Genomic DNA, 27,693 nt, shown 5'->3' with positions numbered 1-27,693 from the left:
ATATGGGTTATTTCTTATTCTTTGCAGTATGGGTGAAATTTGAAAATATGACTTCTTAGAAGCATTTTAAAAATGTCGTCAAGAATTTCCATTATTAAGACGAATAGGTAAGGAGATATAGGGTCTCCTTGCCTTACTCCCCTTTCACCCTTGAAAAAGCCTCCATGAATACCATTCATGCTCACAACAAAGTGAAGAGTGGAAACACATTGCATAATCTAGTCAATGAAAATAATTGGAAAACCTACATCAAGGAGGAATTCGTGGATTGATCCCTATCTGATCGAGTCAAAAACTTTTGTAATGTCAATTTTGAAAGCCACTCGTGGCGATATGTTTTTCTTGCCATATCCATTCAATAAGCTTTGCATGAGTATGATATTATGAGAAATAGAGCGTTTAGGAATAAATGTTGATTGCCCTAATCCTACAAGCTTATCAATAACTGTTTTCAAATAATTTTTGAAATAGTTTTGTAAATAATATTGCAGCATGAAATAGGACGAAAGTTCTGAATTTTTTCCGGAATTGAATTCTTAGGAATCAAATTCAACACTATGGCATTCCATTACTTCAACATTTTCCTGTTTTGGAAGAATTCCAAAACCCCTTCGCTTACATTTTTACCCATTATTTCCCAGTTTTCTTTGAAGAAGTTTGCGTTGAAACCATCTAGCCCTAAGCTTTTATCCTCTTTCATCGAAAACACAACTTTCCTAACTTCTTCCATATTGAATCTTGTAATCAATTGGTTACCACTTTCTTCACTGATTTTCCTTTGCACAATCGGTTGAAGTAATATTCGGTTGTCCTCTATTATTGTGCTCGTTTCTGTTCCAATCAGCTCTTTATAGAAATTTATTGCTTCCTCATGAACTGCCTTTTGTCCCTGTAAAACATCTTCATTTGAGTTTGTGAGCCTTAGGACCTAATTTCTAAAATTCATTTATGAACATTTTTTATAGAAGAAAGAAGTATTCTTGTCTCCTAATGAAAGCCAATTTTCTCTAAAAAAATTTTTAGCAAAGCTTTCCTCTTTAGAACAGAGGTGTTTGAATCGCGTAAGAGCCTCTTTTTCATCTTCTCTATATAATATAGATTTGAGGCTCTTAGTGTCTTGCTTTGTATTTCCTCCAGTTTCGTTCTAGCTTCATCTACTATTTTAGAAATCCCACTATATTTTTTCCGGTCTAGTTTATTCAGCTTCCCTTTCAGTAATCTTCGTTTCTCACAAAGTCTGAACATCTTTGTTCCATTAATTCTGATGTTCCAAGTTTCATTAAGGATTTCATTAAATTCTTCATCTTTCATCCATAAGTTGAAGAACTTAAAGGATCTTTTCTATTTTTTCTCCTTCTCCCAAAAGAATCTCAAAGGGCAGTGATCAGAGATACCTGGTTGCAAAACCTGGATTTAAGGATTTCATTAAATTCTTCATCTTTCATCCAGAAGTTGAAGAACTTAAAGTATCTTTTCTATTTTTTCTCCTTCTCCCAAAAGAATCTCAAAGGGCAGTGATCAGAGATACCTGGTTGCAAAACCTGGATTTGGCTTCTTGGGTAAAACTCCACCCATTTTCATTCACTAGGCATCTATTAATTATGTTTTTTCTCATGTTGTCTGCCCCCCTTGAAGTTGACCATGAAAATAGATTACTTGAGGAAGACAGTTCAATGTAGCTTATGTCTCGAATGCATTCATTGAAATCCTGCATGTCTTGTGTTATGTCTGTCTCAGGCTCTCTTTCATTTCTGAATCTTGTAACATTAAAATCTCCCATAATAACCCACGATTCATCGTCCGTAATGCTTCTTCTCAAATCATTCCAAAGTGTTTTTCTCTCTGTCCCAGAGTTGTTTGCATACACTATCACAAAGAAGATTTTTACCCTTGTCACCAGATTGATAACCTCTGTCAAATAACTTGCTTGCTTTCAAAAAAATTCTTGACTTTAATCCTTCTTTTATCCCATCCTGTCTAGATTATACTTTTAATCCTATAAGAGTTATGAATAAATTCACATTCTTCTTTGAAGCAACCCTGAGCAACATTCTCTCTTTGACTTTGCCTGAATTTCGTTTCAATGATTCCAAATACTTTGATTTTATGCCTTTCTGTTAATTTTCTAACCTCTCTTCTCTTTATATGGTCATTTAACCCTCTAATATTCCATGTCATTAAGTTCATTAATGAAAAGAAGATGTTCCAGCTTTACTTCCTCTTTCTTTACATTTTCTTCCTTTCTGTTTTTCTCATATAGCAGGGCTATAAGGAATTGTATTTTCCTTAATTTGCTTACATTGCTGTTTTGGGATTTTTTGTATTTCTCTTTCCAATTCTTTCTCGATTACTTTCTCCGCTTCTTCGTCTGAGTCAAGTATCTCAATAGTCTCAAGTTGAATTTGATTCTCATTAGAATCCGATTTAATAACCTGTGCATTTTTATTTCCTAGACTATTTTCCAAAACTACTCTCTCTTTTCCTAGAGCATGTCTTAGACTATCACAATCTAGGCTATCAATATTTATTCCACTAACAGTTCTATTATCATTTGCATTCATTTCATGAGTGTTATTGTGGTTGGTAGAAATCATACCTAGCGGGTTGACTACAAAATCCTTATTATTGCTCTTGCTCACGTTAGTCTGTTTTCCACCATTTCTTCCTGGCTTTGGAGACCCATGATTTTCAAGGAGGATATTTGTGTGATTCTCTCCTGAGCCTATGTGGAGGTTAGTTGCATTCAAATTTTCTGTCTTAGGATCAGGGGAGAAAGTGTTGGATTCACCCATTGTCTGATTAAGAGAGTTGCCAAAGAGGGAATTGCCTGTACTGCTGAAGCTACGATGTTTATAAAAGTCATATTTAAAGTGATCGACACAAACGGATTCGTGTCAGTGAAGCTCTTAATAACTTTACAGTGCACATATGTTTGAAATTTTTAGAATTTTAAGGAAATTGATTTCCTGATGTACTCTAGTCTTGACCGAGAATGGTATCAATTGTCAATCGAGAGAGATCGACAAGGAGATTTGGTAAATTTCTACGAAAAGACGACTCTTCCCACCGAGAGATGAAATCACGACGCACACGGAACACGGATCGCACAAATCGCATAAATGGCACAGTTCGCACGACAACGAACGGTGTGTGATTTCTTTGCGACTGGGACCGAGGGTTTCTTCAATGACGATTACGACCACGACAATATTGTCAGCATATCGCGGCGCACACGGCACATTGATCCCACAGTTCGCACTTCACTTAGGGTTTAAGAGGATTTTTTTATTACTTTCTCTATGTTCTCTATAACACTTTCAGAACTCTTAGATCAGTCATGCTCTTCTATAGTTTGTAGACTACTAAGCTCTTCTATAGTCTTAATTACTTCTTTACGTTGTATCACTTTGAGTGGCACTAAAGTTATTTGTATTTAAAATTTGTGTATTGTTTGTATATGAACATGGTCCTTTAGCTTTTATTTTTTCAAAATATGACTTGTAAAATTGAATTTTAATATCTCTAATAAAGAGGCTCTTTAAATATGTTACTTTTGCATGTTTTATCCACATTCAAGAAACAAGATTCAGGCAAATTATCATGTTAGTAAGAATTTTGCTTCAAATAAGAGAGTTTTGGTGATATATTTTTCTTTTAATGTTCTTGTTGTTTCCTTAACTATTACTCTTTTAACAAATGGTTGAGTTTGACGGCCAATTTCACCTTTCTTAACACTGAAAGTACCATTATTGTCATGTGTTTCCCAACTTGTTATTTTTGTGCATTTTGATTTCAGGATGTTGAAAAAGAAATTATTCTTTCTACATACATGCATCTTTCGAATCTCATAGAGGGAATTGTAAAGGGAAGTAAATCGATTCATGATTTTCCTTACAAAACATGAGTTGGAACAGAAGAACTTCTACAATATTTGGAAGAACTATATTATTTAAGTTTGGAACATATTGTTTTGATTTGCATGTCGTTTTTCAATTATAGTTTGAAGATAAGGAATTATGTCTTTGAATTTTATGGGGTATAATGCATTTCACAATGTTTGTAGTATGGAAGATGAATTAACATTGGTTATCATGAGTAATGTTATCCTAACTAGTCAAATTTTTATAATTGTTATATATAGCTGTGAATATTTATTTGGATAACTTGTTTATAAATTATTTATAGCTAGAAATTTATATTTATATACGAGTTTTGATTATTTTAATACTTCTTTTGTTGTATTATTTAGTAATATTTTATCTTGAGTACCTATTTGTTTGAAATAAAAGTTATTTTTAATTAGTCTAGTATAGATGAATTGTAATTTAATATTAATTGATAGTTTTTATTTTTATATGTTTCAAATAATGAAAAGAAGTTATTTTGAATCTTGCGAATGAGAAATTTTTATTGATTTTTAATGTTTAATTTATGGACTTTAAATATTTAAATATAGTCTTTGTTCATTTTAATATGTATTTGTAATGTGCTTTAACTGTTACCAGTCAGAAATTTTTGGGTGTTTATTTGTCATTTTATAATCAAAACTAGAATTTGTCTAGTTTGATTATTGACCATTTCACTTTTTTATTTCTTAATGAGATAATGTTAAACCGTTTTACAATAAAACTAGGAAGATCCTCGTGCGATGCACACAGATAAAAATATATTGTTACAACGTCCCGCGTTCATCAAATTTGGTGTTAAATTAAAAATATAAAGTGTTATTAGCTTAGTTGGTTAAAGAGTTATATTTGTTATGTTTGGTTGCGAGTTCGAAACATACCTATAGCATTTTTAATTTTATTTTTAACCGTTTTAAGTTTATGGGCGGGTCAACCCAGAATCCGACCCAAGTATCCATTTACTCTCACATATTTATCCAAATTAACCACAGATCTCGACCCGGAAATCTGGACACTTTAAAAATTAAGCATCATTATATATATATATATATATATATATATAGATTATATATACTTAAATACAATGATTGATATTTGTATGTAGTGAAGTAAATTTATTTTTGATGTAATTATATTTTTAAATAATATTTTCAGAAAATTTTAATTTAAAATATTTTGTTTTATTTTCAGAATATTAATATTAGTTTGATTTGTTTTTATTTATTCTTCTATATTTTTGCTAGAATTTTTTATCCGGTTTTAGAGACATTTAATTGCGGTTTGAATAAAGCAATTAGTATAGAAAAGGGCAATTAAATGCTATTACTTGCGGTATTTTTGTTGTCTTTATTTGTCACGTCTATTTGAAAGCCGAATTTTTAACGGAGGTTATCGACGGTAATTTTACCGTAGTAAATATTTTTAACAACAGGAAATGATCTATTAACGACCGATTTTCTGCCCTTGAATTTTTTTTACTCAAACCTAGACACACAAAGTTAGTAAACCAATTTCTAACCTTCGGAAAATTCTTTGGTTCCAGAGAAGCTCGAGGTTTATGAATTTCAACATCGATTTATTTGTCAAGTTTTTTTTAAATAAAATATTATTTTCAGAAAAATTTTAAATAATCTTTGACAACTTTTGAAATTATTTTAAAAAATAAATAATTCGAGTTAAATTTAAATAATCTTTGGATTTGCGGTAATTAAATTATAATTTGATTTCTAAAAATTTGTTATTTAAATTAATGAAAAACAATTAATTTATTCATTTGAAAAAGAGTCGCCAATTGATTTTTGAAAATCAATAAAATGTGTATGTATACAAACATATTTTTCACTAGAGATTTGTTTTGGTTCGAAGTTTCATGATACTCGAGAAATGGTTTTCGTGCTTCAACCTCCATACCCATTTTAAAAATGGTCTCTATTATATAAAGTTTTGGCTTTTGAAAATCAGTTATATAACATTTTATTTTAATTGATTATTATTCTAGTCCTAGACATGCATAGGTTTTTGCGTATTTAAAGAATTGTAACAATAATTAATTAAATACGCGTACATGTTGTTGATGATGACTTGGGAGAAAAATACTTGAAAAATATCAATTTAAAATGCATTAGGGATTAAAAGTAAATCATAAATAAGCCTTTGTCAAAATAATTTTTGAGGAATATCCCAAAATACTTTGAAATCATTATCTATTTTTTCGGGATTTTTAGAAAATGGTTTGAGGTTCCAAAATTATAAAAATAATTTTGGAATTTAAAATTTATAAACCAAAAATGCCTTAGGACCAGTGTCCTAGTTCTTGAGTTCGTTTTATCGATCGGGGCTAAAAAGCGCTTGGTCCTAGTCGGGGAATCCTCGGTCTAGGTTTAGGATCCTCGGTCGGGGTATTGAAGTCTCTTGGTCCTTGGTTAAAATCCTCGATCATGTGCCAGAATTCTCAATCGTACATATCGGTCCTAGGCTTAGGAGTTCTCGGTCGGGTACGAAACTCCTCGGTCCTAGGTTTGACTTCTCGGTCCTAGATGTAAAACATCGGTCGGACCTCTCGGTTCTAGCTAAAAAGACTCGGTCGGACCTCTCAATCATGACTAAAATTTATCGGTCGGGCCTCTCGGTCCTGGCCGGACTTGTGGGTCCTCAAGAACATCAAAGTTGCAGGTTTTCCTATTTTGATGGAGGTTTGGATATTTTGATCCAAGAGTTTGGGTAGCTTCACAAAGCTCCCGTGAACATTAAAATTATAATCCCAAGGTATCATTCGATCTGGGTGATGATCAATTTGTTCAAAATAGTTTATGGCCAAAAATCGGGTTTTTGATTTTAAAGTTTTTTTGAAGTAAAAAGAGCATGTCAATATCTTCCTTATATTTCATAAACTTGATTCATACCAAAACATGAACACTTATCGTTCATTAGAAACTATTCAAGAACTCAATTTTTTTTTTATTTTGAAACTTTTATTTATTTTGAAATTTTTATTTTGATCAAATATGATCGGGATGGATCAAACATGATCCAAATAGTTGTCCAACACCAATTGAAACATGTTGAGAAACATTTAAAGCTGATGTCCTTGAAGATTAGCCCAAGAACAAAAAAAACCCGTTTTTTTAATTTTCCCAATTTAAATTTGGGGTTTTCGTTTGACTCTGATTGATCAGTTATGTCTTTTATAAAAAACTCATAAATGATCTTAGAATCGATTTCCAATCATCAAATTCAAAGACTAGACAACATACAATTTATGTAAACTGAAATATAAAAACTTCAATTTCAAATTGGAAGTATGAATTAAAGGATGATTGGAAGCTTACCAAGTGTTGGCGAACACTTCTTAGACCTTAAGGAAGCTTTAGAGATGTTCGGATCTAAGCTTTAAGGCCTGTGGTGAAAATTTATCCAATCCGTAATCCAAACCATTTTACTAATTAATACAAATCAGACATAGATTGAATTGAATATGGTTTGGACAATCCAAACTAAAAAATATTTATATATTTGTAAATGTCAACTTTAAATTATTCAATAATTTTAAATTAATTGGATTATTCAAATTCAATCCAAATTAAACTCAATCCGAATTTAATCCAAACCGAAATAATTAATCCAATTTTATAATTCGAATTCGGTTCGAATTACTCCATCAAATGTTCACCTATTGGATTAAAAAAATCTAACTACTTAATTTATTTTATTATTTAATATTTTTAATTATAAAAATATATTATTAAATTTTTAATGTTATAATTAATTTTTTTTATTTATAATTTGGTGGTATGGGTTTGAATATCGACTTGGTGAGTTATCGTCCTTCTCTCAATTGTTTGTCTCTGGACTTCGAAAAAATAATTGTTGACTAAACGATGCCGAAATAAGTAAAAAAAATATTGCATGGATGTGAAATTTAATTTAAAGATAAAAAATTGAAAAAAATATTTTTATATAGATAATTTGGATAATCCTAATCCAATCCGAATTTAATCAAATACGGGCTCAATTCGATCCGATCCAATCTCAATATAATCGGAATTAGTATTTCGGATTCGGATTAATACACACAATGCTCTTATGAAACATGGACGTGAGGAAGAAGACAAATATGGAACATGTTCTTATCCTCTGGTGATCGCGAGGAAGAAGACACTTCAGGCGTAAAACAATGTCGTTTTGTGTAAACGTGGACGTAGAGGTTGTGTCCGCGTTTCGTTGCGAGCTAAACGTTTCGTCGTATTTTAGCTAACAGGGGGTAGTTGATCGCCTGCTTTGCGGACCGTGTTCCTTCGGTTGCAGCGGGCAATGCATACGCTTTCTGGGCGTTGGATGAAAATATAGCGCCCATCCGATGGTCGCGGTTTTGGCTGTAGTAATCCTTCCGGATTTTGGCTACACCAAATTACATATTTTTTTTATTTAAAATTTTGAGGATTTATTTAAAATTGATTTTTTTCACCCTTTTGGGTTTATCTTTAATCTTTTAAAGTACACAAAATAATTAAAATAAATATGACATTTATTTTAAGTTTTTATTTATATATTTTTGGGTTAAAGGATGAAATGGGTAACACATTTCATCCTAAATTATTTATTTTAATCTCTTTAATTTTTCTAAAATTATTTTGAGATATAATGAGTACAACATTTTTCCAAATAGTTTTATTTATTTTATTTGGTCATTATCCTTATTTAATTAGGTTTTCATTATTATAATAATTAAATTAATTAATTGTTTAATTAGGTTTTTGGCCTTAAAGTTAATTATTTTAATTATATTTATTTGAAAATAAATTAAAATAATTATTTTAAAATTTTAGGTTAGATATGTAAATTTATAGTGTTTATAGTATTGTAAATTTTCTATCATCCTATATTATATGGTAATTTTTCTAACATCTGTATATTAAGTATTAAAAATTAAACTCAAAATGTTATTTTAATTTGTAAATAAGTCATTTTCTATATATAAATAATCTTTATAAATATTGAGTGTTTATAATAATGAAAAAACTTTAAACAAATAATAGATCACTATCTGATATTAAGAACACGACCATAAATGAGAATATAGTTATTGATTAAAGTAATATATAAAAATTTAAATAATATATATTTATTAAAAAATAAAATAATATATCTAAATTTATTTAAAATATTAAAATAACATATTAAAATTATTTTGTTAAATATTTATTTATAAATTTAATAGATTAACAAATTATTTGAAGATTATGTTGCTGGGACTATTAGAGTATGACTATAACTTTAAACTATATAAATATATACAAGTTTATTTTGATTTGTATCTAAAATTGTTATTTAGGCCTGTTCTAGAACAGAACTTATATTATAATGGGATTAAGTACATAACAGCAAGTTTTGGAACAGCCATGACAAATATTCTTCCAGCTCTCACATTTGTAATGGCTTGGTTACTCAGGTAAATTACTTTTCCTTTTGTTAACTGAGAAATTTGTTTGTTTAGTAATTAATATTCATGACAGGCTTGAGAATGTCGAAGTCAAGAAAGATAGAGTCAGGTCAAGTTGTGGGAATCTTAGTGAAGTTGGAGGAGCTATGATTGTGACATTAGTCAAAGGTTCAAACTTGGGCTTACCATGGACCTAACACCAAGAAACATATAATGTCTCTTCTTCTTCTGAATCAAACCAAGACAACAACATCAAGGGCTCTCTTATGATCATAGCTGGTTGTTTCTGCTGGGCTAGTTTCTACATTTTACGAGTGATTATTCATCAATTACTCACACTCCATTCTCATAATTCAAAATTCTTGTAAAATGTCCTGATCATCATCTTGTTAAAATTTTATATAGGCAATCACCTTGAAATCTTATCCAGCTTCACTTTCTCTCACGAGTGACTGTTCTAACACTCTTTGCCCAAAGAGGAAATGTCCAGATTTGGTCTTTGCACTTTCCCACACTTAACCATTTAATCAGGTCACTTTTTGCCCAGAGAGGAAATGCGCAGAACTTGCCGCCTGACGGGCTCGAACCCTGGACGTCATGGAGGCTGGGACGTCCAACTCTTGTTTTCGCTAAGTTAGAAGAGGGAATGACTCCAAGCTTTTAGCTGCCCTTTATGAATCTATGGAGCAATCTACCATCTTCATATTCTTCTTTCTTCTTTTTCTATTTTTAGTGTCTTCATATTAAGATATGGTTTATTGGGTTGTTGCAGGGCAGGGGCGGAACCACACTTGGGATAGGGTGGGCTCTAGCCCACTTAAATTAAAAAATGCTTGGACTAGGGGCTTCAGCCCCAATTAAATTAAAAAAAATAAAAAGTGAGCAATTACCTTTTTTTTTCTCTCCTCTATTATTAGATTCTCATATATCTGTTCCTACCTAGCAAAACTTTTTTTTGCTTTTTATTTTTATAAATAAAATTAAATTAACACTTTATACTTTTTTTATGTTCAAATAAGTCCTTATAGAAGTTAATTTCGCATTTTTAATACCATTTCTTTCTCCACATCAAAATTTATTTGAATTAGTAATTGAGTTACAATGATTCATAAGACAATAGTTTTGTTGAAAAACATTTTTTGAAATATTTGATTAATCATTTTTAATATGAATACAAAAAGGCATTTTATCTTTACCTAACTTAATTATAATATTATTTTTGGTCAAATAATTAATGGATGTGTTCTAAGTCATTGCGTTATTTGTTTTTTTAATTATTAAAATATAAGTGATTTGAGTTTAAAAAATATTAAAAGTACAAATATATAATAAAAAATAACTATAAAAGAAAATCTAATAATTTAGTTTTTTTAGTTAATTCAATAAATAATTGGTATGTTTTCTCTATAAATTTTATGTAAATTCACAAATTATTTTTAAGGGGTATATTATCTAGTTTTGATGAATGATAAGTTTAATTTAAGAGTTAAAATGATTAATTAAATATATTTTAATTTTTTTATTTAAATATTTTTTAGTGTTTTATTTTTTTTTAATTTATTTTTATTAAGAAGAATAGAATCACATAACTTCAATAATGTGTATACTAAATATTTTGAATGTACTGCTTTTTCATAATATCATAAAATAAATGTTTATACATATTTTATTTTATATGTTTGAATTAATTAATTTTATCAATTATAGGAAGAAAAAAAACGGGAAGCATAAAAAGTTAAATCTGAAGTGCTGAGGATTTGGTTTACAAAAAAAAATTGGAGTCAACCCCATATAATTTTTTCATCTTGGTTCCGGCCCTATTGCAGGGGGCGTTAACTATTATATTTCGTTACATGTGACAAAGGAGAAAGGACCTGTCTTTGTGAATTCATTCAATCCTCTCAGCATGGTCCTTGTTACCATAATGGGATCTTTTTTTCTTTGCGAGCAAATCAGTCTGGGAAGGCAAGTAATAATAGTACTTTTTATGAAAAACAAACCAACATTTGATGATTATATTATATTTGATCCTTTTTTTCTGCAGGGTTGTAGGATCAGTTGTAATAGTTGCTGGATTATATCTTGTTATATGGGGAAAAGTAAGGAAAAAATGAACTTAAATAATAAGCAAGAGATCAATCATATAGGCTATAGCTCCTGTTGACCTTGTGGACAGTGATAAAAATGAAGAAGATGAGAAAAAAGAGAAATAAAAAACAGAAGTTAATAATAATTCTGTAAAAGTATTGTCTATTGATGAAGCAGTTTGAGTACAAAGTTTAACACAAGTCAATAAAAACAGTTGAAGTAAATATGTCCAAGAAAAGAAAACAAAAAGTCTTTAGAGCCACACACAGTCTTCATTGCTTGATACAAGTCCTCCTGCGTAGTAGTATCCTGCAACTCATACACCAAGTCGGCGATTGTCTTCCCATTAGCAAAGTAAATACGATCGTTCAGATGCTTGGTCTGTCGGCATCCGGCATGGATTTCAAGCTCATGTGCGTTGACAACCTTAAAAACAAAAACAAAATAGCTTTAACGATATATATGATAGTAAACATTAAATTACCTAAAGAAAAAGAGGGTTTTCTTTACTTACAATCCAGATGACCTGATGACTGCTCTCAGATTATTCTGCACAAAAATGAAAAAGAGTTAAACGGGGAATGTGAAAATGAAGAAGTTAAGACTGGTTACCTGTGTTGATGAATAGATGACTGGTACTCCATCAAAGACCTTACTGAATATAAAGCTTTTGGCGTTTGAAGGGAACTTTCTTAGAGTACCCATCTGGCGTGGAGTCATATAATTCTTTCTTCTTATCCTTCTTCCATTACCATTTTCAATGGCCAAGGGAGTAGTTCCCCAATGGATCATCAACAACAATTGTGCTGGGAAAAGAAAACTGGATAGGATGAATGTTGATTAAAAGGCTTAGGCCATGGGGGATTTATATAAACTGTGTTTTAAAAAAGCATAGGCCACATTAATGAATAATGGGATTTATATAATCTGTGTTTTAAAAAGCAAAGGCCACATTAATATTTATAGATATCTTTTGGTAAATAAAGTTATTTGGACTCCAACAACATTAATGTTTGTAGACTATTTAATTACTTTTATATTTTTAAATGTGAAAGTATTATAACTTTATCCTTTTTAATTTATCACTTTTCATTAATAATAAATAAATTATTAAAAAATATTATATTCCCAATGAAAAATAATATATTTATAAATTATTATTATTTTTAATTGGTTCTTGTATAACAAAATAAAAAATGAAATAAAAGTAGGATAAACACAATCATAAAATCTGATAAGTGTGAATTAAAATAAACATAAATATAATTTATGATAAAAAAAATTAATTTATCAAACTTAATTCATACAAAAACTGAATTTATTTTTACAAGCTAACTCAAAAATAAATTGAGTTTTTTTAATTATTATTTATTGCTCGGAATCATATATTGCTGAATATAATTATATATACAATCATTTTTAAAATAATGTAAAATAAAATATGAATTATATATATATATATATATATATATATATATATATATATAATTTGGACCCAGTTCAAATATTTTTTTTTTGTCACCCAACAAAAAAAAGTAATACTAATTATAAAATTTAACAAAAATAAATATATACATAAATTAAATATATAATAATAATAATATCTACTATGAAAACTTTCATAATAAATATAAAAATATTAATATGATTAAAAGATATATACTCGGAAGAAAATTTGAGGCTCATAAGCATATGCAATTGCATACAACTTGAACTTGTCTTCCCTCGGCCTGTCCACAATTAAGTATCATCATATTTGTATCATAATAGGCCCAATGATATTTAATGGAGGAGCAACCAATTATAATAACATTTTAACAATTTTGTTCTTTTAGTACTCAACGTCATTTGGAATGATTTAATATTGAAGCCAATGCATATACATAAACATCTGCCAATCACTGTAACTTCACCAGAAAAGATAAAATCTCTAAATAAATTATGAAAATTTTCTTAATAAACTATGAAAATTTCGGTGCGATCCACTCACGGATAAAACAAAATAAATTTTTAAAAAATTATAATAATATATATTTAATGTTTAAAATTCTTAATAAATCACGAATAATATATTAAAATAAAAAAATAAAACGCTCTCATTCCACATGTTATTCACTTCGGTAAAACAACTTATTTTCTCACATATTTTATCACATAATTTTTTCGAATAAATCTCTCATCTCGTGACCTTACACTTTCACTTGGTCAATCAAATATTTTATTCATATTTTTTAATATTTAGCATCATGACCTCACACTTTGGTCAATTAAATATTTGATTCATATTTTTTAACCACTTTCAATTGATACCGCTTATTACCCTTGGCAAACCACATCCTAAACACACTTGGTTAAAGAGTTGTACTTTTTTTGTTATGTTGCAAGTTCGAAACATACATATAATATTTTTAATTTTATTTTTAACCGTTTTAAATTTATAGGCTGGTCAACCCACAATCCGACCCAAGTATCAATTACTCTCACATATATATTCAAATTAACCACAACTCTCAACCCGGCAATTCGGACACTTTAAAAATTAAGCATCATTATCTATATATAGATTAGTTAGTTAAAAAGTTGAACTTATATTGTTAAAATGTCCCACGTTCATCAAATTTATGGTTGAATTTAAAATATAAAGTGTTGTTATCCTAGTTGGTTAAAGGTTGTACTTGTTGTTAGGTTGAAAGTTTGAAACATACATATAGCATTTTTAATTTTATTTTTAACCGTTATAAATTTATGGATGGGTCAACCCATAATCCGACCCAAGTATCCATTTACTCTCACATATAGGGGTGGCAATTTAGGTAAGTTTTAGGTTGGCGTGTTCGGGTTGGCAGGTTAACGGGTTGAACGATTATAATCTAAACCTGACCTGTTTAATAATTCGGGTAAAAAAATCTATAACCTGGACCTGACCTGTTTATTTGTGTTTGACCTGAACCTAACTCGTTTGACCCGATTTACCTAACTTAACTCGAACCAAACCCGATGTAATTAATTCACATCTCTATTTCAAATTAAAATGACATCAATACAAAATAAAAATGAAGTTAAACCACAAATTCACTTATAAAAAATTTTACAAAAGAAAATGAGTGAGTGAATAAGAAAGAATAATACAAAACTCAACAAAAAAAATAAACGGGTTATCGGGTCTACTTTGGGTTATGTTAGGTCGACCCGATTTTGACATGTTTATTAAGCAAGTTAAACGGGTCGATCTGATTTTGACCCGAACAAAAAATACATGACCCTAACTTGATTTTTTCGTGTTCAGTTCGGGTCATGTATTCGTATCATGTCCAAAATTGTCAGCCCTACTCACATATATATATCTAAATTAACCACAACTCTAGACTTGTTTTTGTTAGGTTGTAAGTTTGAAACATACATATAACATTTGTTATTTTATTTTTAACCGTTTTAAGTTTATGGGCATGTCAACCCAAAATTCGACCAAAGTATCTATTTACTCACACATATATATTCAAATTAACCACAACTCTCGACCTAGCAATGCAGACACTTTAAAAATTAAGCATCATTATATATAGATTAGTTAGTTAAAAAATTGAACTTATATTGTTAAAATGTTCCGCGTTTATCAAATTTGGTGTTAAATTTAAAATATAAAGTGTTGTTAGCTTAGTTGGTCAAAAGATTGTACTCGTTTTTGTTAGGTTGCAAGTTCAAAATATATATATAGCACTTTTAATTTTATTTTTAACCGTTTTAAGTTTATGGGCAGGTCAACCCACAATCCGACCCAAGTATACATTTACTCTCACATATATAACCAAATTAACCACAACTCTCGACTCGACAATCCGGATACTTTAAAAATTAAGCATCATTATATATATATATATATATATATATATAAATACAAATATATAATGATGCTTAATTTTTAAAGTATCCGAATATATATATATATATATATATCAGTTAAAAAGTTGAACATATATTGCTTAAATGTCCCGCATTCATTAAATTTAGTTTTGAATTTAAAATATAAAGCGTTGTTAAAAATTGAGAAAAAAAATTACGGTTAAAATGTAATAACATTTTTAATTTACTTTCACATATATATCCAAATTAACCACAACTCTCGACCCGACAATATGGACACTTTAAATTTAAGCATCATTATATATATATATATATATATATATATATATATATATATATATATATATATATATATATATTATTTAGTTAAAAAGTTAAACTTATATTGTTAAAACTTCACGCATTCATCAAATTTGGTGTTGAATTTAAAATATAAAGTTTTATTAGCCTAGTTGGTTAAAGGGTTGTACTTATTTTATTATGTTGCAAATTCGAAACATACCTATAGCATTTTTAATTTATTTTTGACTGTTTTAAGTTTATGGGCTGGTCAACCCACAATCCGACCTAAATATCTATTTACTATCACATTTATATCCAAATTAACCAAAGCTCTCGACCCTGAAATTCGGACACTTAGAAAGTTAATCATCATTATATTTATATATATATATATACTTTAACTTATATTGTTAAAACGTTACGCGTTCATCAAACTTGGTGTTGAATTAAAAATAGAAAGTATTAATAGCCTAGTTGATTAAAGGGTGGTACTTGTTTTATTAGGTTGTAAGTTCGAAACATATCTATAACATTTTTAATTTTATTTTTAACCGTTTTACTCTTACATATATATATTCAAATTAACCACAACTCTCGAGCCGACAATCCAGACACTTAAAAAAATTAAGCATCATTATTTATATATATAGATATATAAATTAGTTAGTTAAAAAGTTGAACTTATATTGTTAAAATGTCCCGCATTCATCAAATTTGGTATTAAAATTAAAATATAAAGTGTTGTTAGCTTAGTTGGTTCAAATATTGTACTCGTTTTGTTATGTTGCAAATTCGAAACATACATATAGTATTTTTAAATTTTTTTTTTAAACGTTTTAAATTTATGAACGAGTCAACCCACAGTCCAAACCAAGTATCCATTTACTCTCACATATATATCCAAATTAACCACCGCTCTCGACCCGGTAATCCGGACACTTTAAAAATTAAGCATCATAATATATATATATATATTCCTAGCCTAGTCATTTATTTTTTAATAAAAGTTATATTTCATTTACCTAGCATCATCAAAACAGATAATACAAACAATATCCATATTAAACTAAAGCCCAATTACAATTAAGACCATCTACTTAAGCCAAATTAGCGATTAAGACCACCTACTTAAACAAAATTAGCATCTGCATGGTAGATTACCACTGCAATAATTATTATAATTAAATTATGAGTATCATTGTCAGATTTGCAAAGGTCAATCACAATTTTGAGCCGGATTCAAAAGTGATTTGGATATTCAAATTGAATACAAGAAAAATATCATCCAAAACAGCATAACTTCATTGTACTTCCAAAAATAATATTTCTCAAGTGATCTCGGGCAACACAAGCTGCAAAAACATGGGAGTTGTCATGAGAAAAAACGACATTACAATTAAATTTGATCCATCAGGATACCCTTTCTATTTGGTCATTTATTGGGCTGGAGACTAAGAGTTGAATGACGGCTTTTCTAGTGTACCACGTAAGATAAGGTTGAAGTCCCAGCTTGAAATTTGCCTTTGTTATCATTAATCCACTATGTATTAGCTAGGACACATTAAATTTATTATTTTGGGCTGAATGTTTAGAACGAGAAGAAGACCCTAATTGGATAAAATGGTATTATAGTTTATTCCTCTACCATTTGGTCATTAGATTGATTCTATTATTACCCTATTCAACCAACTTCTAAAGGTCTCATAACTAAATAATAAATTAATTATTTTTCATTGTACAAAATTATCATTAATAGTTAGTTTCCTACTGTTTTCGCGAGATTTGACTAAATGGCTTGGCTCGCAGCCATATAGAGAGGTATGCCAAGTGGCCGATCCAAAAAAGGCCCAATAACCGAGCACGGTCTTATTGATAATTAAAGTAGCAAATGGAGCGCGTGAAAAGACAGAAAAAAGATAGAACAAAAGAGAAAGAAATAAATAACTCTTTAATAACAGTTATTTATGTGCATGATGGGATTACGAGGAGATTGTGTGAGGCGAGATAGGCGTCTAAGACCTCCATCTCTCCGGTCCCTTTAAAAAAAAATTTAAAAAATTTTATACAAAATTTGAACCGTGATCTTATAACTTTTAACCATCTAGATTAAACTATTTTTTTTTAATTTGAATACAAAATTATTATATGTTTTCAATATAACATATGTTAATATATTATGCAAGATTAAACATACATTAATAGAAGATCAATCACAAACGAATATCTTAAGAAAGATAGTAGAAAGCAATAAGCGAAATAATGATTTATATTATTATTGGCGTGTATACTGAGAATTAATTATCCAATCAATTTTTCTAAATGAATTTAGAAAATTAACCTTAATTAACAAAAGTATAAAACTATCCTACTAATCTAGCGGGAACAAGAGATGGATGTTCACATCCCTCCTTAGTAGGTCCTAGGTTCGAGCCATTAGGCGGCAATTTCCGCGTCTAGTTAAATGGTTAAGTGTGTTTGCGGGTTATGTGCTTAACTCTTTGTGGCAACATTTTTTTATCCTATTATTCTATACAATTGTTCAAAGAGGTGATAAAACATTAAATAAAATATTTCTTAAATAGATCATGTCTTAATATCACTTCAAGATGGACATCATGAAGAAAAGTTTAGATCAAAGATGTTTAAATGCTGGAAAATCAAAATCTTTAGAAACAAATATATTATTCAATGACAATATTCTTTCCTTTGAAATTCCTTGTTTCAGATGAATTTTTAGAGATTTTGTCTATCTGGTTCATCATTCTTTTGAGCATCTTTTGAACTATTTTATACTATCCTTTGGTTATCTCCATTGGCGTGTCTTCATCCTCTAGAAATGGAGTATTGTTTGTATAAAATGATGCGTTATTTTCTTAGGATTATTCCATCACTCTAGATACCATAACATACTGAAACATTAATCTTTCTTGTGTCTTTTAATCTCGCAATGTCCACATACTACATTTTTATTGATTTGTGTGTCATTATTTGAATTCCTTGCCTTCTTGAAATTTCATTCACTTAGATTTTCAATGAACATATAATTGAATGTTACACAACATTTTGGATGTTATTTTGCCTTTTTTCTCAACATTTAAAAACATTGTGAATGCTTTGTAAATTGTTGGTAAGGGATTCATCATCACAATTGAATCATTGATGTTCTTAAATGAATCATCTAAGCCTTGTTGTATAGTGTATATATTCTTGCTCGACTTATTGGGGTGTTATTGCCTTGATAACGAGCTTTGATATTATCCCATAGTTCTTGTGAAATTACATTGCTCTAAAAATGTACCTTGTTTTTTTATCGGCAATGTTCATTATCTAAGTTCTTATTGTTGCATCAGTTAGGGTTCGGGTGCTGAAATTCAACATGCTTGACACGATTTATAAAAGTACAAAAAGAATAACATAAGAAGACACATATTTATAGTGGTTCACTCAAAAGAGCTACATCCACTTCAGTCGCAACCATATTTCACTATGAAGAAAAAATAATAGAGTTTTTCCTCACACTGTTTATCTCTCTAAAATTTTGTCTTACCTTACAAAACTCTTAACAATAACATATTTATATGATGAATATTAAGGTAATAAAACCTAAATAACTCTTGGTTCAGACCTAAGCTCAAACACAAACACAAACTCGATCAATAAACTATAATTAATATATGTAAATTTTAATATATAAGTGTAGGCTCCACAACTCAATAATCTCTCACTTATAGACTAACTTCGTCATCTCTCAATCGGTAGCGGCGCTCCATATGGTGTCTTAACGAAGAAGGTCAACTAAAGTTGCACACAACTTTAGTTTCTTGTTTTTCACAACTTTCGTCAACATATCAGTTGGATTCTCACTCTAAGGATTTTTTTTTTCAAAAGCTAACACTCCATCTTCTTAAGCTGATTGGATGAAATGATAACGAACATGTATATGCTTTGTTCTTCTATGATGAACCAAATTCTTGGCCAAATGAATGATACTTTGACTATCGCATTGCAACACACTTCCCTCGTAATCTTGACCCCATTCTCATAAAAATAAGGTTGCAACCGTATCATCTATTTAGAAACATCTATCACAATAACTTACTTTGTCTTGCAACTAAAATGAGCAACAATTTTCTATAGTTTTGACCTAAGCCAAACTTTCTTCTTCCTCCTTCGGCTATAACACGTAGTAGCCAGATGAGAAAATACACAAACAACAACCAAATGAGAAATTACAAAATCCCTATTATATTCACCAAAACCCAAAATTAATACATTAAATCCTTCCCCAAAATCCACTAAACTCGCCTGAATCACTAAGGGACAATCATTCATCGCACATGGGTTAAGTTGGGGCCTCGCCAAATTTTCAAGATTCTTCGCCAAATAATCACAAAATTTCTATTCCAATTTGAAATCGAATTCTCTTCCTACCAAAATCTTGTATAAACATATAGAAAAAAAAACCAACCAGCCAAGTGCAACTTAGAGTATCAAAAACTAGCAACTCAACCGAATGTTATACACAAATTTATGAAATTTCTCAAATCTTAATCAATTCGTGCGAAAATTGTTTAGAAATACTCCTAAGAATGTGTATAAGCTAACGGGTTGGGATGACATTCTTGAGCTAGAGCTCAAGAAAAACAACCTAATTTTGTTTTGTTATTTAAATCAAATTTGGAAATTTATATTTAAGATTGAATGGAACAAATCTAGCTCGATCGATAGTTTCCAAATTATTCTAAGAATATTTTTCCATCATCAAACCAAGTTAAAATGTAGTATATGAAGCTAACCGAACTCAAATAGTTTTAGACAAAAATTTATTGATAATGTCGATTACAAGGAGATTGATCACTTACCAATCATTGGGAAAGCTTTTTAGAAACTTTCTAAAGCTTTCTTGAAGTTTCCACTACCTCCTAGTTTGCTCAACCCAAAATGCCCCCCAAAAAAACTAAAAAACTCCGATGAAGCTTTATTGGTGGATTGATCTACTAGCTCTCTCACACATTAATCATCTCTCCTCCTCTAAAATAGAACCCTAGAATGATATATAAGATCTCCTCTAATTCTTGTTTTATCCATATTAATTTCTCCATTTTCATTTTACCCATTTCAGGTGAAACTCGTCGGGGGAAATTGACTTTCTAGATCGAGAGACGTCAAGTCTCGTTCATGCCAACAAACTCTCATAGGCTTTGTGTTTATTTTGGTACCAAAAACATGCCAAATGGTCCCCAATGAGAAGTTATCTTTACATTAAAAAAAAATTATTTTGCTTTCTACATGCAAATTCTTTTTGCATGTGGACAATTATGAATTAAGATGTGCATGTCCTTGCTCATGAAGGATGTCATGCTGAAGGATCTTAGGAAAAGGGGACCACGCATGAGGACCCATTGTAGCTTCTTACTCGTGCTTACTCGTGTCGAGGTTCGTTTGGATCGCATGGGTGGCGTCGAACATTTGTTAACCATCTATGGGATTCATTGCTCATCCTTTGCGTTGATTAACTTAATTAGCACACTAACCCTTCCCTTTGGCCTAATTTACTAGGTCAACTACCTGGTGGACTGGACGAGTTGACATGCCTCATGTGCATGTAGTCGTTGGCCGCAGCTGGCTGTCGCCCGACGGACGGTCGTCCACCGTAGTTCAAGTGACCTCTGGTCAACAAATATTTTTTTAATTTTATGCAAAACAAATAAACCAACATTAATTTTAAATAAATTTATGATCTAATTTATTTGATGTGCCTATTTATTTAATTTGGTCTATTTATTTGTATCTTTTAGATTTTATTTAAAATAGTCCCGAATTGAATTATTTTGAAATTTGGTTGATACGATGTCGTTTTTAAATTAATTATAAATTTTAATCATGTGTAGTGATCTTATTTAAAAATTGTAAAAAATAATTTTATTGGCTTGGGATTATTTTAAAAAATTATAAATCAGGTGTAAAATATGAATCTCTATATGTGTGTTCAGCATTCTCGGATCGCGAGAGAGACTAGCAATGGTTAGCCGCGTTAGGAGCTTTGACTCCTTTCATGTGTTGAAAAACCCTCTTGTCACATTGACTATTTGTCCTAGGTCCCTTAGTGCACCTTGGTCCGTGTATGTTGCTTTGTCTGGTGGTCCAGTGGTCACGCGCGATGGATGATGGCTACATTGATCAACACATTTTTTATCTACAAAATAAATTAAAAAATAACATTTTAATATGAATAATATTTATAAAGTCAATGTTGCAAGCTGTTTAGCAAGAAACTATATATTCATTATGTATTGTAACACCTATTATATATATATATATAAAGCTTTCAAAGTTGCAAAATTAATTTTGAAGTAATTGTAATAGTTTTGATAATTAAATTTATAATATATATCCAATTAACAAAATAAGATAATCTCTTCACAACTAGATCAACAACTCTTTGATAAAATAGCATTGTAAACTAATTTTCAGTCATTCTTAATTATTTTTCAACTATCGTCTAAAGTTTTCGTTATTTTTTTCAATTTATTTTGTATTAAAATATACATTTATACTCAACTAGTTCGGGGGCCATGGTTTTGGGTGTTATACTAGTTTTCTTTAATTCAAAAAAATTATATACTCAACTAATTGTTTTTCAAGTATTAATAAAGATTATTTGCAAAATTAGTGGTTTGTAATTTCACTATTGACCAGTATTGCAAATAACATTGCGGATTGAATGACATTTTAATTAATTTTTAGCTCTCGAATAGAAATCACATATTTGTTAATGCAACCTTATTTACATTAATTAATATCATCAACACATTGCAATAGTTTTAACAATTTCTCTATTCTTGATAGTTGTAACCAAAGGTTGCAAATCGAATGAAATATTTAGTAATTAATATTCAACTCCGAGTTAGAAATTTCATGTTTGTTTGTGCACCCTTATTTGTATTAAATAATAATCATCTCTACATTACTATAGTTATAGTAACTAGTAGGATACCTATGTTGTACGGAAAAAATATAAACGGAGTTTTTACATAATATTTAATTCAGTATGTTTTTATATATATAATGAGAGAAAATATTTATATAAAATTAATAATAAAAGAGAATATATATTTATATGAAGAAAAAATAATATATATATATATATATATATATATATATATATATATATATATAATGAATGAAAAATTAATAAATCCTACCAAGGAAGATAAGCAGTAAATCATGTTAATCTTCCTTTAATTCTAAAAAAAATAAAAATTTAAAAAATAAGTAGTTGTTTCATAATCATATGTTAATTGTATAAAATAATTTACGAAAACTTTATATATATATATATATATATATATATATATATATATAAATAAATAAATAAATAATTATGTAATAATATATATAATTAGTGAAAAAAATATTACGATAAAAGTAAAATACATTTATATAAAATAAATTATAAAAGATAATATAATAATATATATATATATATATATAATGCGAGAAACAATAAAAAAGGGTTAGTTATGATAAAATAAAATAAAATAAAATTAGAAAAGAGAAATTAATTATTATTAGTTATTTCATAATCATAAAAATGATTTATAAAAATATATATATATATATATATAAATAAACAAACTTTTATGAATCAAATACTTTTCATTCTCATATGTGTTGTGTTTTTTAATGTTAGAAAATGAGATTTTTTTAATATAAATTTAGTGGTGTTTGTTTGAATTAATAGTCTTATAAATCATATATTTGTATATATATACATATAAATAAATAAATAAATAAATAAATAAATATACAATATTATATATATATATATATATTGAAAAAAGAATATGAGAAAAAAAATATTTATATAAAATTAATTATGAAAGATATTATATATATATAATCTGAGAAAATATAATTAAAAAGGTTAATTAATTATAATTATAATGTTGTTTTTTATCTTTTTTTTTATTTATGTGTCTATCCTCTATTAGAGTCCTTCCATATTATCTTCATCTGCAAAATATAATAATAATATATATATATATATATATATATATATATATATAATGCGAGAAACAATAAAAAAAGGGTTAATTATGATAAAATAAAATAAAATAAAATTAGAAAAGAGAAATTAATTATTAGTAGTTATTTCATAATCATAAAAATGATTTATAAAAACTATATATATATATATATAAATAAACAAACTTATATGAATCAAATACTTTTATATTCATATAAACATGAATTTATGATATTTTCATTCTCATATGTGGTGTGTTTTTTAATGTTAGAAAATGAGATTTTTTTAATATAAATTTAGTGGTGTTTGTTTGAATTAATAGTCTTATAAATTATATATTTGTATATATATACATATATATATAAATAAATAAATAAATAAATATACAATATTATATATATATATATATATATATATATATATATATATATATATATATATATATATATATATATTTTGGAAGAAGAATATGAGAAAAAAATATTTATATAAAATTAATTATGAAAGATATTATATATATATAATCTAAGAAAATATAATTAAAAAGGTTAATTGATTATAATTATAATATTGTTTTTTACCTTTTTTTTTTATTTATGTCTATCGTCTATTAGAGTCCTTCCATATTATCTTCATCTGCAAAATGTGTTTTCATAACACAATCATTAAGAAGATACAAAATTATTAGAAGTAGCTAAATTTAACCTCTCCAGCAAAAACAGTGTCACCCTCCTTTACATCAAGTTTAGAGAAAGACTTGTATACTTCCAAGACATGCTGAAGTCTTCTTTCTAAATCTATGTAACTGTAATGAAAGATGGTAAGTTATACTTACATGTTGGGTAGATGAAAGTTAAATTTTTTTATTCCATTTAGGCCATCTAATAAAATCGATGAGCTTCTCTTCAAATTTGAAGGCTCAGATAATCTATTAGAGTCCTTCCATATCATCTCCATCTTTAAAATGTTATGGATACTAAATTGTTGGAAGAAGAAGCAAAATTTAACCTCTCCAACAAAATGGTGTCACCTTCCTTTACACCAAGTTTAGATAAAGACTTGTGTACTCCACACGTTTCTAGGACAGTGTTGAAATCTTCTTTCTAAATCTATATAACTATAATGAAAAGTGGTCAAATATACAATTATCAATGCAAGTTTAGTAATGAAAAGAGAATTCCAACATAAAAAAATAAAGGGTTTATGATTTGTATCATTATCACAACCAAAAATATGTTTATAGGTTCATTATACATCTAAAAAACCACCAAAAATATTTGGATACAGAAAAATGCGTTTGGATGAGATATATTAAAAATTCAGACCTCCCGCTCTAAAAGGATAACAATATTTAGAAATAATTTTGTATCTAAACATTAATATGATATTTCAAAGATTTTAGAGACATTAAAATTTCTTTTAAAGAAAAGGTTAGACCTTGATTTATATTGGCTTCTATTTTAACCGGTATGAGTTCATAAGCTTGCAAATATTATTTTATGGGTACTCTTTCAAGTGACAACACTCATACAAAAACATCTAATGCCACGTGCTTTAAGATTTTCTTTGAATGATACTCTACAAAAACATCTAATGAGCTTTAAGATTTTCCTTGAATGATACTCATTTCTCATATGTTTCTAGAAGATCAATTTTGTTATAAACTACCAAACATGTTCTAAATCTATGTAACTGTTAGAATAAGCTAAATGAAGAAAAAAATTAATTAAGATTAAATGTATTAATTGATTAAAATAAACTTAGGTAAAACTAAGTTTAATATTATACGACATAGTTTTGATGATGACTAAGTGAATAAAACTAAGTTGTGTAAATGTCTATGCACAAGAACAACTCAAGAAACGCAAGCAGACGTAGACGTCTTGGTGCAAGTAGTCGTCCTGGTCTCAAGATGCGCGGGTAGACATCTCAGTGCAAGTAGACGTCTCAAGCTGAAGAAGCGCGATCAAACGTCTTTCTTCAACATACGGTTTGGTCTGAAGAAGCGTGAGCAAATGTCTTGCTTCAACAGATGGCTTGGTCTGAAGAAGCGCGAGCAGACGTCTTTCTTCAATAGATGGTTTAGTCAGAAAAGTGCGAGTAAACGCCTTATTTCAGCAGTAGTCTAAAAAAGTGCGAGTAAATGTCTTACTTTAGTAGCAATCTCAAGAAGCGCGAGTAGACGCTTTACTTCAGGAGTAGTCTGAAGAAGCGTGAGAAGACGCCTTACTTCAGTAGTGGTTTGAAGAAGCGCGAGCAGACGCCTTGCTTCAGTAGTCGTCTGAAGAAGTGCTCTACTTATCTACACAGCTCATCATCATAGTGGACATCGGAGTTTGTTATAAGCCAACTTCTTAGTCAGCTTATTACAACTCCCACCAAGTGCTCAACCATTAGAAAGTCGACAAATATTTACAAATTAGAGTCGACTGTTGCCTACATCTCAACATCAAAGTACAACGTCAAATCCCTGAACCTATGAACAACGGACCCCTATATTTCTAGTACGGAGGATCCCCGAATTCATGGATTTGAGATACGGTAGATCTTTCTCGATCATTTCACAATCAAAGATTTAGAGTCGACCGTTGCTACACTTCACTATAAAAGAGATTCTAAGTACAACGGTGACTCCTCCGCTTCACACAAGCGATATTATTAGAATTTACATAATCAACGAGCTATACATCCGTACTCTCTTTATAACTGTAGAAAGCATATATTGTATAAGTTGGGAGCATATTAAATATTATAAGTTGAACAGAAAGTTGTCTGTTCAACAGAGTGAGTGCTAGGAGATCAGAACATGTATCTGTTAAGTCTTGGGTTTTTGACTGGGTTTGTATAGGCTCTATATAAACCAAAGTATTCTAGTGGAATCCTTCTGGAAATAGAAGAAGGGGTGACGTAAGAGTTTTATCTCCGAACATCCATAAAACTCTCGTGTTATTTACTTTCCGCATCTTTTTTTCTTGCATCTACTACTTCAAATCTAGAAAGCATCTCCGCACTTGAATCGTTTCAAGATCTTGCGACGATTTGTGTAGAATAGAAACAGGTTTTAAGTCCCTAATAGGATTAAAACCGAATTGAAAGTCAAGATTAACTCAACAATATGCAAATCCCCTTCTGTTGTTGTATCCAATCCTAACAAGTGGTATCAGAGCAGAAGTTTCTATTCTCAAGTAAAGTAATCATCCAAATCATGTCTCTACCAAACAAGATTCCTATGTTCACAAAGGAAGACTATGATGATTGGAAGATAAGGATACAAACTCATTTGGCTGCACAAGACGATGACATGTGGTATGTCATTACTGACGGTCCAATGAGGATCCAGACAATCAGCACAGCCATAAACTCAACCGATGGTATTCGTGATATGAAGGATAAGTCAAGACATGAGTGGACTATTGAAATAAAAGGAAGGCCAATCTTGATAATGTGGCCAAACATATTATGTATAAGACGCTGGACAAGAATATGTTCAGCAAGATAAAGTCATGCTCGACTGCCAAAAAAATTTGGGAGAAGCTAACTTAACTTTGTGAAGGAAATGACCAAACCAAAGAGAAAAAGTTGATGGTTTCCACACAGAAGTTGGACATCATCAAGATACATCCAAGAGAGACAATGACTGAATTCGATGAACGATTCAGTAGCATAGTCATTGAACTTTCCACTTTGAGAAAGACTTATAGCAACCGAGAGGTTGCTATTAAAGTCGTGAGAGCTCTTCCTAGAGAGTGGAACATCAAGACGATGGCAATGAGGGAATCTAAAGATCTCAACAAGCTTGAGCTGCACGATTTATTCGCCGATCTAAAAGCCTATGAATTTGAGATAAACTCAAGGAATGTAGGCCATCCACATCGAACATCACAAAGGTGCTGGTGACTGCTAAAGAGTCAGTTGTCGCGACCGTTGCAATGTTTGCTGAGCAGATGAGAAACGATGCAATGTCATTCTTCGTCAAGAAGTTTGACAAATTCTTGAAGAAGAACCATCCTAACTCTAACTTTAGTAAATTTAAAAATAAAGATGAGTCAAAAGCTAACTTGGTGTGCTTTAATTGTGACAAACCATGT

At 29.4% G+C, this 27,693-nt stretch overlaps 1 pseudogene; it reads left to right on the top strand.

Annotated features, from left to right (window-relative positions):
- Positions 1-3,119: 3,119 nt before the first annotated feature.
- On the top strand, positions 3,120-11,558 carry LOC124924448 (annotated as a pseudogene).
- Positions 11,559-27,693: the final 16,135 nt, after the last annotated feature.

The sequence above is a fragment of the Impatiens glandulifera genome, chromosome 2 (assembly GCF_907164915.1).
Source record: "Impatiens glandulifera chromosome 2, dImpGla2.1, whole genome shotgun sequence".
Classification (NCBI taxonomy): Eukaryota; Viridiplantae; Streptophyta; class Magnoliopsida; order Ericales; family Balsaminaceae; genus Impatiens; species Impatiens glandulifera.
This window is presented reverse-complemented; position numbering and strand designations above follow the sequence as displayed.